Source organism: Chinchilla lanigera, unplaced genomic scaffold (assembly GCF_000276665.1).
Source record: "Chinchilla lanigera isolate Chin_1 unplaced genomic scaffold, ChiLan1.0 scaffold00170, whole genome shotgun sequence".
Classification (NCBI taxonomy): Eukaryota; Metazoa; Chordata; class Mammalia; order Rodentia; family Chinchillidae; genus Chinchilla; species Chinchilla lanigera.
This window is the reverse complement of record NW_004955571.1, coordinates 820,262-832,894: the sequence shown is the minus strand read 5'-3', so window position 1 is coordinate 832,894 and position 12,633 is coordinate 820,262. Positions and strand designations below refer to the sequence as shown.

The window sequence follows — 12,633 nt, the reverse complement described above, 5'->3', positions numbered from 1 at the left end:
ATATAAACAAATATTTGGCAACATGGCCTGTGCCAAAGTGATGTACAAAATAAACAAATTATGATTAGCAGGAAATAAGAAAATCAGTTGAAGATAAAATTAAATCGAAATAATTTTAATAAAATATGCAAATAGTACAATAAAATTTTAAAAGTACATAATTCTAAAATACAACCAAAATAGAATCAGAGCTCAATATATGTGCATTGTCAATCTGCCATATTTGTGAATCCTACATTTTCAAATTGCCTACTTGCTCAAATTTATACATAACGCTAAAGTCAATACTTGTGCTACTTTCTAACATGCACAGAGTAACCAAAATTTGAATCACCTGAATCACTTGTTCCTAGATGACATGATATTTGGCTTTTGTTTCAGCCCTCATACTGCAAATTGTGTCTTTCTTGTAGAGTACTTAGTGCTGTGTTTTCTATGCCTGTTGTCATATGATGTGCAGTGTCTCTCTGTGGGAAAAATATCATTCCTTAACTCATTAACGTCACTGTAAATTATACAACCAGTTTGATCAATAACATGTGAGTAATTATGACTTTGTATAATACTTCCCAGGGAAAGATGAAAATATATTTGTGAATTTCAACAGATCTTCTGTTTATTTACTTCTAATGAGCTCCAAAACTCTCACAGCTTGGTTTCCAGGATGGTGAAGACAGCAGAGTGGAGCCATAGACCTGCAGCCAATGAGTAAATTAATGGAAGGTAAGGAAAAAGAATTCATTACCACTTGTATTTCTGTAGCAACAGGTGATGACTCCAAAACTAACAACTTCAATAAAATATTTATGGTAAAAAATTAAGTGTGAAAATTTTAATTAATTATTTTATTAGAACATAATAAGCAACAAGTAGGTAGATTTTAGTACAGTTTAGTAAATAATTTATCACTGTGAAGATTATTAACATAGCATAGCAACAGGCAAAATAAGAAAGCAAACTTAAGTTCATATAAATTGACCATAAAGATAATGTGGTAGAATACAAATTCCATCCAACATGAAAAATCTCAACAAGCTAGGATTCCAATATACACATACAAAATGTAATAAGCATTTTTAAGTAGTGAAGTCTTGGGGAGTCGATGTTAAGGAACAATTTAAAATTGCCAGTTTTCACTGTTTTCAACACTGTTTTGAAAATTCTGGACAATAACTTAAGGCAAATTATGTGATAATAGATTTATCTCCTATAAGGTAAGAGACTATATTATGTCACATGTTTAGAGAGCTGGCTATGAAATCATTGAAGTGAACAATTATAAAAATATAAAAGTGAAGGCTAATTGACAGAATATGCACCTACAGTAAACAATTTAATTCCCATATAACAATGACATAATTTGTACTTATGGTGAAGCAAAGTACACCACTTACAGTATTAGAAAAAATGTGAATTCCATACGTCAAAATGCACATGTGGGAAGATTTTAAAAGTGATAATTATTATTAAATGTTATCTGCATATACAAATGCAGCAAAATGAATTCCACTATTCTACATAACAAATACGCAATAATAAAATTTATACAGATGCCTTTTTCAGATTATGACTAACCTATTTTAAAATCTAAAGAAGTGCTATAGTTTAAACTACAATGGGCATGTAATTGTGGTTTTTTATTTACCAACAAACTTTTGTTTCTGAAGAATAACATTTTATATTAAGCCATGACTGTGCTTGATTCATCCTTGTTTCACAAGAAAATGACTCTTTTCTTCAAAAGTGCAATTGCTCTTACTTTTACTAGCATTGCTTTATAAATAATTAGACAGTTACACCCTTAAAAATAAGAGCTTCTGCTGGGTAAGGCACACAATCACCTTAATGAGCTGTCTTATGACAAGGGATTTACATAGTCTAATCTAAAACTCACAATACCTCAGTAACAAATAGTGTTTCTGTTTAAATGATAGACATACATGCTCTCTTTTCTAAATTTGTGGATGTGTTTGTGAAATACATTGTTTCTTCAATAGATTATATTAGCAGATGGCATGTTTATATATATACCATGAATGTGAGACTAAGAGAATTTTTATTATTATATTAGTCAGCCTTTTGTGACTGTAACATAACACCTAAGAAAATAAATTTTGAAAAAGGGAAGTTTCATTTTGGCTCCTGGCTTCAGTCCATGGGCACTTGCCCTGTTGTCTTTGGACAAGGCAGTACATTATGGGGATGAAGATGAGTATGTGACAAAGTAAAGCTAACTTATCTCATGATGGCCAGGAGGCAAAAAGAAAGAACAAAAGAAAAAGGTAGAGATAGAGATAGATGATAGAGATAGAGAGATAGAGATAGAAAGGTAGAGATAAGGACAGAGACAGAGACAAAGAGAGAGAGATAGAGATAGAGAGAGATAGAAAGAGACAGAGAGACAGAAAGAGAGATGGAATCTCAATATCCTTTTCAAGGGAAGACCTTCAATGACCTAACTTCTTTCTTTTGCTAGACCTCACCACCTTTCAAAGGTGCCACAGGCTGGAGAAAGTGCCATTCGCATATGGGCTTTGGGAGATTTCCCAGATCCAAACTACAGCACTATGTCACATAACACAACTAGTGGGTAAGATTTTGGACTTATACATCAGTAAATATTTATTATTTATATAACATCATTCAATTTATTTCAAAAGTTTGTACAATATATCAAAATACATGTTGAGATTATTGTCTAGCATTGTCATTTATATATCCCAGAATATATTGGATGTATTAATCAGTGTTCTCTAGAGAAACAGAATATATATATTTTTTCTCATATTCCACATGAAAACTTAAATATGAAATATAGAAATTAATAAATTCCTGTTTATTCTGGGGTAATAAACACATATACAGAGAGAGAGTGAGAAGGGAGACAGATACAGAGAGAAAAGAACAAGATGTGTGTTAGCAATCTAAAATTTTTCTGTTTCAGTTGTGTGTTAATGGATTGTACCTTTTCTCATTTCTGTCTTGGTTCATAACTGAAGGCAAAACCTTTCAAGGTTAAAGCTACTTAAAAAAATTTCCACCCCCCCCTTACACTATTTAATGTTATTTCCTATGGAGTGGGAGCAGTGGTCCATGTCCCATTAAGTGTGCATCACTAGGGCATAATATTTCCTTTCGATGTGTAACCTTTGTAGTGAGTCACTGTCTGATACGGCTTTAAATGTTTACACATCTGTCATTCAATTAGATCTTGAGTTCTACAAGGGCAAGGTCAATATCCTGTTTGTCTGTGTGTCCTTGGGACTTAATATGATGATGCAGAAAATATACCAGTTTGATTGAGAGAAGGGCAATGACCAGAAGAAGGAAGCTGAGTTGGAAAGCCCCTCAACAAATTTCTGTAACTTTGAGCAATCCAATTGGAGGCTCCAGACTCCCTTACTTAATTTACTTCAACTAGTGAAATGAGGTCAAGTTACTAGATAATGTCAATATTCAGTCTTTTAAAAACATCCTGTACTACCAGGCTTTTCAGGTGCTCAAAAACTACTCCATGGGCACATTACTACTCCAGCCTTGGTATATCTTAGACTAAGCCATTGTCTACAAAGTATCCTCAATTGACCTTATGTTTACCACTTCATTTATGAGCAGAATGTCTTGCATAACCAAAAATATATATTATTTTGTAATGTCTTGAGATGATAACCATTATTTGAGTTCCTTAAGTAGTGAAATAACTGAAGAATAAGCAAGCCTTTTATTCATAATGTGTATATGTAGCCATAACAGTTGTAAAATTGAGTTTAGAAATGCTAAGACAAAAGAGCTTATAGAGGACTGCAAATGATGCATTAATTTTAATAGGAAGATTCACACAAAAGATATAGTTATGAAAAATAGCTCCCAGCAATATGTAATATAACAACCACTGTGAATTTCTATCATTTTGTTTTGAAACCCTGTATCATTTTTATTGTTCTTGTTTTGTTTTTGTCTATGTTGCAGTTATTTCGTTATTTTTTATTCTCATTAAAATAGAAATAAAAATAAACAAAAATAGTGATAACTCCAATTTCTTATTTTTCCTGGATGATGTTCACATAATACTTCTATTATCAATTGATAAATTCATTGCAGGTAACAAAATTGTCCCATTAGTCAAAAATATTTGAGTCAAGCAGTAAATATGTCAAGTAAATTACCCTAGCCAGGCATGGTGGTGCACGCCTGTAATCCCAGCACTTGGGAGGCTGAGGTAGGATGATCCCTATGAGTTCAAGGCTAGCCTGGGCTACACAGCGAGACCTACCTCAAAAACAAAACAAAAAGATTTACTCAAGTAAGTTACCCTAAAAGGGAGACTTTTGCTATCTAATTATTTGAAGATTATGCTTGAATATTGAAACATACTATATTTGTGTCTTATGATCATGGGTGCTAAAGCAAAAAAGGTCCAAGAACTCTTTCCAATGATAATTTTGACTGAATATCATGTAGAAAACATCTTGTCTGATGAATTAGACCCTTTGTTCTAGAAAGCTTCCTTAATCATTTGTATTCTTGTTAATTTTCCTCTTAAGCCTTACTGTATTAAACTTAGTATCAGCATTTTTACAATTAATTCTATATTTTAGGATTTATATGTGTTTGAGAAATATAGACTTTGAATTTTCAACACAATTCATCTCAGCATCTTTATCACAACCTGTAGAAGTTTTTATTTCATGTAAAAATAACAAAGAATATGAACATAATTTTTTGCCTATTTTAAAATCATGTCTTTATTAATGATTTGTAATAGTTCTTTACATATTCCAGATATAAGCTCTTTATCAGATAAAAGAGTTGCAAAGAGTTTTTAGCTTGTCCTTAGGCATGTGCAAGTTGTTAGCACATTTCCTTACTATTTTTTTTTATTTTAAAGATAGAAGAACAAAACATCTTAATGAACACAAGTACATTTAGAAAATAACACAAGAAGAGCACAAGCAATACAGAATCTCAGACAAAGTGATAGGAAATTAACAATGATTGTTGTATTACATACTGATATCTTCAATTTGAATACTCACATAAAAAATATAGACATGTAATACTGATCATACACTTAAACATTAACTGTTCCTCTCAATAGAGCAATAAAAGTCAGTAGTACCACTATGTTAGCTATCCTGTGTATACATATATATATCTTTCCCCTTCTTTCTTTTCTCTGTTCCCTCATCCCAGTTGTTCATTCCTTTTGAAGTTTCCTTCTCTTTCACAACGTCCACTGTACCGTCTAGATTTATTCTATGAATTCTGTTTTCAGTTTCTTGATGATGTCCTTTGAAACACAAAAATTTTTAATATTGATGAAATCATTAAGTTTTAAGATTTTGTTGTTTGTGCTTTTTTTGTATCATACCTAAAAACCATTGCCTATTCTGAGGTCACAAAGACATATTTATATCTGTTTTGTTAAAAGAGTTTTGTACTTTTAGCTCTGATAGATCTTTGACCATTTTTAATTAACTTTCCTTTTTAAAAAAAGAATAGAGTTTTTAAAAAAGAATATGATTTGTTGTTTTATGAAGTCTTTAACACTTTTAGAAAGATACCTAAAAGAGGAGTAGCTAAGTTGAATGGAATTTTTATTTTTAGGAATCTATATGCTGATTTCCATGTTTATAGCAACACAACTCATACTAGTTAAATTTTAAAAGTGGCCTATATGTCCATCAACAGATGAATGGATAAAGAAAATATGATATTTGTACACAATGGAGTATTACTCTGCCATAAAAAAGATAAATTTGAGTCATTTATAGGAAAACAGATGTATCTTGAGACCATCATACTAAGTTAAATAAAGGCACACAATCTTAAATATTGTATAGCTTCTCTCACATGAGAAACACAAAATGTAAATAAAGAACAGAATAAAAGATAGATAATAGGAAATAGGGAGATACCTCTTTTGCAAAAGGGAAAGGGACCCAGATGGAGGTTTAAAGAGGGAGGGGGAGAAAGTTAAAAAAGAATTAAAATGTGAATTTAAAGCAGATGTGGTGGTGCACGCCTGTAATCCCTGCACTCCAGAGGCTGAGGCAGGATGATAGTAGTGAGTTCAAGACCAGCCTGGGCTACAAAATGAACTCAAGGCCAGCCTGAACTGCATAGTGAGACAGAGTCTCAAAATGCCAAAAACAAAAACAAAAAAGATGTGAATTTGCACACACCAGCACCTTACAAGGAATGTCATAATCATTACTGCAAACATGTGCTGATCAAAATTTAAAACTTAATGTAAAAATTGTGATTTGTGATTTTTATAGTTCTTACTTCAAGAGTATATCTATATCTATATCATCTATCTCTCTCTCTCCCTCCCTCTCTCTCTCTGTACATATATATATATCTACATATCTCTCTCTTTCTACATATATCTATCTATCTATCTATCTATCTATCTATATATATATATATATATATATTTTTTTTTAGTGCTGGGGATTGAACCCAGCACCTGAAGCACTTGGCAAGGACTGTCCCAGTGAGCCACATCCCCAGCCCATTTTATTTTATTTTAGGTATTGGAGATTGAACCCAGGGCCTTCTCACTGAGCCATTTTCCCCAGGCCTTTTTACATATTTTTCTTATTTTGAGTCAGGGTTTCACAAAATTGGCCAAGCAGGTTTCAAACTTGTGATTCTCGTGCCTTAGCCTCCCAAGTAGCTTGATTTACAACTGTGTGCCACCAATCCCTGCTTTAGGTTAACTTCTACATATGGTATGTTATTATTATTTGGTAAGTAGACACCTAGTTGTTCTAGCATCATTTTTTAATAAGGCAATTCTTCCCCTGTTGAATTGTCTTGGAGCACTTGTCAAAAATCAATTATCCGGTCGGGCATGGTGGTGCACACCTGTAATCCCAGCACTTGGGAGGCTGAAACAGGAGGATCATTGCAAGTTTGAGACCAGCCTGGGCTACAAAGTGAGTTCAAGGGCAGCCTGAACTGCATAGTGAGATTCCCCATAGAAGCATTCCAAGCTGTTGGGCATGATGGCTCCTGCCTGTAATGCACCATTTGGGAGACAGAGGAAGGAGGATCGCCATGAGGTCGAGGCCAGCCTTGGCTACATGGTCAGTTCAAGACCAGCCTGAACTACACAGAAAGACTTGTTAGGAAGGTGAGTGGATTATGAGGATTCCTAGCTGACTTGCGTAGGAGGTGGGATCTGGTGGGAAGAGGGCCGTGGGTGACCTAGGAGTGGGTCTCTCTGTTCCTGGCTCCCCCTCCACGCTCCCTGCTTACCAGCATCCTGAGGTGAGCAGCTCTCTCCACCGGTCGTTCCACAAGATGCTGAAGATGCAAGGACTGAAACTTCTATAATTTATTTGGAGAGCTAAAATAAACTTCTCCTCCTGTAAACTATGGGTGTTGGGATTGAGTCCTGTAGCTTTTTTTCTCAAACAGCCTATGAAAGATGATTTATTTTATTAATCACAACTGATTAGAGTATCAGTGATGATACTTTCAGACAGTCCACTTCGGGCCCCTCCTGGCTCTCAGGGGCTATTCTTACTCCCAGATAAAACTTTCCTACTCTTAACTTCCTTTGTGTTTTGGAATTCAGGCACATCTGACATCTAGTGGGCTGGAAGTTATATTGATATTGGGGAGAAAAACTCCCAACCTGAATGATATCTGTGACGAGTTCATGTTCTCTAAAATTGAAAGTGAATTTTAAGAACAACAGAGGTTAAGAGCAGAATATATCTATGAAGGAAAAACAGCTTCTATCCGAGAAAAGGACAGAAGTGCGGCCTGAGTGGGTTGCCTGTTTAAAAGTAACTTATAATCTTTGTGAACAAGCAATGAGCAGGATTGTCTTTTGCATATGTTAACTAGATGATTAAAAAAAAATCTCATAACAGTCATAATATCCACAGGGCTTATATTCAGAGCATACAATTTCCATCTTTACAGTGTCCATTCCTTTTCTACACTTTATGCCTAATTTTACCATAACAAGTGGCATAATTCATTATTATTGTAACAGCAAAAATTGGACTGTATTCCACAAAGGACTCTATTCAGAACAGAGTTTTATTAATTTAGATGGGTCACCTCTCAACCCGGACTTGCAGGTCAGGAATGTGGGTGGGCCTGCCTTTGTTCCCACCTTATATACATTTTTGGTTTCCATGGTAACAGATTGGAATGTTGTAGCCCTAGCCACACATTGTTTTCCTTGTGCCATGTAATCAGGTCAGGCTCTGGTCATGAGCCCAACCACAATGATTTATACTTTCTGTACTCTGTTCTGTATGTCCCTCTTTAGCTACCCATATATTTCCTTTATGGTTACAATGTTTATCTAGGGCCAGGGAAGGGATGAAACAACTCAGGCAGGGTCATAGTGTTTATCTGGGCCCAAGTGGTCTTTGTCTTTAGAAAAGCGTTCCAGGGCTAAGTCAGGACTGTAAAGTTAACTTTTTACAACCCCTCTGGGATGTTTCTCAAGACACATTTTGAGGCTTGCATTAAGACTAGAATTATTCTATCTTGAAATGATATGCTAAGAATCGCTGTCCTCTACATTATCAGTAAGCCAATGCAGAAAAAATTATGCATAAAAATTACCCCAAACTGAGTGGCTAAAAAAACTTAACTATACTGATTTCACACATTTTGGATCAACTGTGGATTGGCTGGTCTCACGTCAGCTCACTAGATATTGCCTCAAGCTGCAAATGAGTTGAGTTCAACTCCAAGCAATGGCTTAGAGTCAAGTCTGCTCTTTGTGAATTTTAATCTTTGTCAATAGCTATCAAGGATCTAATATTTTATTCCATTTGTGAGCTAATAAATCATTTGCCAGAGTTTCACAGATGCTTGGTGGGGGGGGGGGGACAAAAGACTTCCTAGTCAGTAACAGAGGACTTATTATTACTGCTATTAGTATTTTCTTGTACTTTTTAATGTTAACCCCAGAAAAAAACAGCATGAGATTCATGTTTTCTTCAGTTTCTCTTATGACTTAAACTCCATCAAGGTTATTTGGAGCCAGGCCTAGATGGCTTCTGTACATTTAGTTGGTATGTATTACAGTTGAGGAACCCTAAAGTTTGAGAATCCCCATATGTTAAATTCTGTAATTCTGTCCAACCATTGCCACAGATGGACATATTCATTTTTCTGGCCAGGAATGTCTTTTGCCTCTGAAGGAAATGAAATTTCTGACTTCCAGGGCTGTTTTCTCTACAAACATCTAGGCAGTAATATTACAGAACAAAGCTGTCAGTGACTTTGCTCAGAATAAATACAAGAATGTAAGCACCATGAAGAATTGTCTCTACTTGTTCTCATTGGACTAATGTCTCCAAAGGCATGCTTTTCCTATAGTGAATGTTATCTACTAGCATTCCATGTAGGAAAATTGTATTATTAAACCCAAAGCCAGTGTGTCAGGTAAGTATATGTTACTGTGGGTGAAAAAGAGATATGAGTGGATATTTGCTGAACAATAATTAATCTATCATTCAAAGAATATTGAAATCATTTAAATTCTCCTTTATATTAATGGTAATCACAGCTAAAGACTATGTACTAAATAAGACTATTTTCCATGCACTGCCAAATTATTTTAATAGCTTAAATTCATGTAGGCTTAAAGATTATCTATTTATGTTATATATATATGCATAAAAATATAAACATATACAAATGCAAACACATCTATATGTATATGTTTATATATATATGCATATATTTATATATTTGAATGACTATTCTCCAATTGTAATATGGTAGTAAAAAGGCAGTTCAACAGTGTTGTTTCTGGGCTACACTATGAGTGTTCTAATCCAAAGGTTACTATGTAAATGGGTCTGTTATTCAATGTTTATGCACCTTGATCCTTTTACAGTAAGAGAAGGTTAAATTTAGCACCTACCTCATATAGTTGTTATGAGCATCAATTTAGTTATTACTTTGAAAGTAACTACAATGAGTCTGAAACATATCAATTGCCAGGAATTTTAGGTATTGTTATCACCAGGTATTGTTAGAAAAATTACACATAGTTATTCTAATATCAATAATAGTATATAAGATTTTAGTATGTCTATTTTACAAATAAAATTACCAGATATGAAATTGTTTATAATTAACTAATACCTTTTCCTATTGCAAAGAAATTACTGTTTAAATTAGGCTATAACTATCATATCTATACTATGTTCAAGGATAAAATTGGAATATTTATAAAATGGAGAAACACACTTTGCAAATATTTGAAAATATGTATACAAATTTTCAAATATTCTTAGAAAATTGTGAGATCCTTTTCCCTCTAAAGGGGGGAAGATGCTAGTGATACTAATAATAGTAATAATCATAGTTAAACAGTAATACCAAATTTGTAAAAGTAACCAAAACAATACTGAAGTTTTGGGATCTTACTGTGAATCTGTTTTGGAATTGTGTAATTTGTATGTAGATAGTCATTCCGAGTTTTCTCTGTATTTGGGCTTCTGTGAATCTCAAAATGCTTTAATATAGATTCTAACTTTCAGAATAATGTCATCATCAAGTCAATAGTTGTTTTTAATTCAGTATATTGTACTTATTTTAGCTCTAGTTGGCCAAATAAATGTACAAGTGAGTTACTCAATGGGACTATCCATCTTTTAAATGCTAATTTCACGTCATTAGGGTCTTTTATGTATCATTCTTACAATTATCATCTAAAATGGAGAGATCTCCCTTGGGAGAATTTGGTGATAAGAATGGGAAGGAGCATTTATTACTTCAATTTATAGCTTAAACCTTTCCACAATGAAAGACAGAGATCAAATCTGAAACACCTAATCATTTCTACTCAAAAATTAATTATTTTTATTATTAAAAACTACATGGAAAAACTTTTTAGTGTATTTTACATTGCTTCTTAACTATAACATAATTTCCTTCAAAAAACTCAATTTTATAAATTGTTCTCATGTCTTCATTTTATTTTGTGTTTTGTCTATAAAAGTAATGTCATCTAATGTGTTTTCATGTAATCTAGCTTTGTAATGTTAATTTTGCTTACATTTATTTTTCTGTTTTATTAAACATAAATGTACAAGTCTTTGTTTCCTTTTTAAAATTATGGTTTTAATTACCAAATTCAAAAGTGTAAAATTGGTCAAGAAAAAAGAAAATGTTAAGCATTGACTGTTCCTCTCAATAAACTACAGATATCAGCAAGACTGATCTAAAAACAATATGCAGTATAAGTGATCCAGGAAAATAAAAACTTCCAACCTGAATGATATCTGGTACGAGTTTGTGCTCTGCAAAATTGAAGAATGAATTTTAGGAACAACAGAAGTTAAGAGCAGAATATATTCACTGAGGGAAAGAAAGCTTCTGTCCAAGACAGGGACAGAAGGGGGTTCCGAGTGAGTTACCCAAGCCTCTGTCTTTTCTAGGGACCTTTATAGAGCAAAACCAAGAGGTGAGGTGGGTCCAAGGCAGGGGAAAAATGGACAAAACTGTGGTCAGCCAATAAGAGTTGTTCTGGTAAAATTGATTAAATTGGGATCAAATGGGGAAGGGAGTCACGTGGCAAGTTGGCATGAATACAGAACAGAGGCTTTTCCTGTAAGGGATTGGGTCAAGAACTCTTCAAGGTGATGGCTACCTATTTAGAATATCAATCCCTGATGTCCATCCCTAGGGAGGTATGTGGGTGCATTTGTTTAGTCCTTTGTCTTGAGGTCTGGCCCACAGCAAGAATGTATCTTTTACGTTGGCTGCTTGGAGAGCCTGGCCCTGTCTGACTGCCTATAATATTTCTATCTAACTCAGCTGTCTATAACATAAGAACCATTCTTGAACTCCTACTATTTTGTATGGTGAAGCTCTGCATCATTTCCAATGTTTTTTTTTAATTATTATTTTTTTACTTGTTACTGTCTTTGACTGTTTGATCAATCTTATATTCTTATGTCTAATGAACTGAACAACTTCATTGAAGATAACAGTATATAACTTAGCAACCATTGTAAATTTCTATCATTTTGTCTTGAGGTCATGTATCATTTTTGCTGTTTTGTGTTGTTTTGATATGGTCTTTGTTGTTTTGTAATTTTTTTAAATTTTTAAAATAAAAAAATAAAAACAGTAAAATTATGGTTTTGTAACCTCCTCGGTAGTCTATAGACTCTAATTATTTTTTTCTTTTTTTCTTGATAAGATGAATGATATGTCTAGGGATATCTAATATACTCTTGTAAGTAGTGACTACTAGAAGACAAACAATTTATTGTATTTTTGCCCCATTATATAATTAAAAGCTTTGGTTGAATGTGTCTACTAATTAGTGTAAGACAAGTATGTCTCAACTTTCATTTTCTTTCTTTTTTGGGATATTAAGTCATTTAAGGAAAGATGGAACATACTTGAATTTTCCTCTCACAGTCATGTTTTTTCTCATTTATTAGCTGCTGATTTATATTTTCTTTACATATTCTGGATTATATTTTGTACTTAATATGCTTTGCACATATCTATTCTTATGTATTACTTGTAGAATATTTTTCTTCACAGAGACATTATATATTTTCATCCAGCTGAATTGACAAATGTTACTTTGTAGTTTTTGCTTTTTAATTCTTTTTGAAATTATAC

The 12,633-nt window shown here is 33.4% G+C and overlaps 1 long non-coding RNA gene across 1 annotated transcript in view; it reads right to left on the bottom strand.

Annotated features, from left to right (window-relative positions):
* Window positions 1–637: 637 nt before the first annotated feature.
* Window positions 638–12,633, bottom strand: part of LOC106147512 — a 42,377-nt gene continuing 30,381 nt past the window's right edge. Inside the window, exon 3 of the long non-coding RNA XR_001232438.1 lies at window positions 638–695. This is a non-coding gene — a long non-coding RNA (uncharacterized LOC106147512). The remainder of the gene's footprint in view (window positions 696–12,633) is intronic.